Source organism: Panthera leo, chromosome B2 (genome assembly GCF_018350215.1).
Source record: "Panthera leo isolate Ple1 chromosome B2, P.leo_Ple1_pat1.1, whole genome shotgun sequence".
NCBI lineage: Eukaryota > Metazoa > Chordata > Mammalia > Carnivora > Felidae > Panthera > Panthera leo.
The window spans coordinates 113,269,800-113,271,792 of record NC_056683.1 but is presented as its reverse complement, the minus strand read 5'-3'; the positions used below and the strand labels follow the sequence as shown (position 1 = coordinate 113,271,792).

At 34.6% G+C, this 1,993-nt stretch overlaps 1 non-coding gene across 1 annotated transcript; it reads right to left on the bottom strand.

The window, feature by feature from the left end:
* Positions 1-1,598: 1,598 nt before the first annotated feature.
* LOC122220803 lies at positions 1,599-1,704 on the bottom strand. Its single transcript, XR_006202984.1, has one exon. It is a non-coding gene; the product is annotated as a U6 spliceosomal RNA (small nuclear RNA).
* Between the last annotated feature and the right edge of the window lie 289 nt (positions 1,705-1,993).

The following is a 1,993-nucleotide window of genomic DNA, read 5'->3' as shown; positions in this document are numbered from 1 at the left end:
ATAGAGGAAAGAATGGATAAAAAATATTAAAAGTTTCAATAGATGAACCAAATGCATTTAAGAGAGAAAAAAGGTCTATAATATAGACCTCATCTGATGTGTGTGTGAACAGATGAAATAGAGAAGACAAAATTAGTAAACCTGGGACAAGTGAACAGAAATATCCAAACTAAAGGACAGAGAAAAAAAAATTAATGTAAAAAACACAGGAGTCTAAGAGAGACAAGTGGCATAGTCAGAAGTCTAATAAGACATAATTGGAATCCCAGAAGAGGAAAAAGAAAATGGACAGAACCAATATCAGAAAAGATAATGACTAAGAATCTTCCAAAACTGATGAAAGACACCACGTATTTTCAGAAACATCAAGCAAAATAAAAAGGAAAGCAAATGAACAAAGAAAACAAACCTAGGGAAAGTAATCACAGTAACATTGCTGAAAACCAGAAAGGAAACCGTTTGCTAACAGAAAGAAAGAAAAACATATTAAGTCTTCTGAATTTCTCAAAACAAAACAAAATGATGGAAGCCTGAAAATATCGAATAACTTTTAAAGTGCTTTAACAGCTAATATAGAATTCTATATCTAATGAAAATATCTTTCAAATTTAAAGTTGAAATTTTTGGGGCGCCTGGGTGGCGCAGTCGGTTAAGCGTCCGACTTCAGCCAGGTCACGATCTCGCGGTCCGTGAGTTCGAGCCCCGCGTCAGGCTCTGGGCTGATGGCTTGGAGCCTGTTTCCGATTCTGTGTCTCCCTCTCTCTCTGCCCCTCCCCCGTTCATGCTCTGTCTCTCTCTGTCCCAAAAATAAATTAAAAAAAAAAAAAAAAGTTGAAAAAAATAAAGTTGAAATTTTTTTCACAGACAAAAACAAAGAATTTATTACTAAGACACTAAAGAAAATATTAAAGAAAGTTTTTCAGGGAGTTCTTATATTCTAGATTATTTTCATCTTTTCTTATTCAGGTGTGAGGGATGGGTGGCATATAAATATAAGACACAGAAGACAAACCAATGAATTTCTCCTATTCTTCTATCTTCATTATGTCTTGCTTCTGGCTTACTTCAGTCTCTAACTCTCATGAAATGTTGGGAGTTATAATTGTTACCAAGATAGTAAAATTTCTACCTGTAACAAAAAACCTCCCAGAAGAGGTGCCAAACCCACATGGACACTATCACGTGCCTCTACTCACTCTTACCTCTACCAATTCCCTTCATCCCATCCTACTCCCCAGGTTGTGTGCACAGCACGCAAGCACATACCTCTTTCGGTCTTGTATTTTCCTGCAGGTTAGCAATATCATGGTCTGTAACGATGGAGCAAAAACCTCCACGCCTCTCCAAACACTCGATTAGAATCCTATTTTGCCCTTCAATTGGAGAAGTTTAATCTTAGCCCACTCTCCTAGAAGTTTTCATGACTTAAAAGTTGGGGTGAGGTAGAAAATTTGTATATAGAAACCTAATATAGACACTGTAAGAATAAGTTCAGACTATTTGAAAGTCTTCTCAGGAAGTGGTAGTGGGCCTACCTGCAATATTATGCTCATCTGTCATCATATAAGAAACAGAAAAGATGAGAAAATCTCATTTTTTTAAAATATGAATGCTTCATGAATTTGCATGTCACCCTTGAGTAGGGCCATGCTAATCTTCTCTGTATTATTCCAATTTTAATACAGGTGCTGCCAAAGCAAGCACAAGGGAAAACCTAATTTTTAAAAAATCTTAAATATTAACTCCAAATACATTAGTTCTAGTTGTCCTGGATCCAATATTCCCTAATCTAGCTCTTAAAGACAAGTGGCAAATGAGATTTTGATATTACATACATTTACAGAACTCTTCAGCATGAATTATTCTAGTTGCATGTTTTTTCAATTTTATACATTCTTATAAAAAATCTTAATATTGATCTATAATTTATCCTCATATTTAGCATAGTTTTATGTTAAAAATGTGTATTTATATTGAAAATAATATGTTGAAA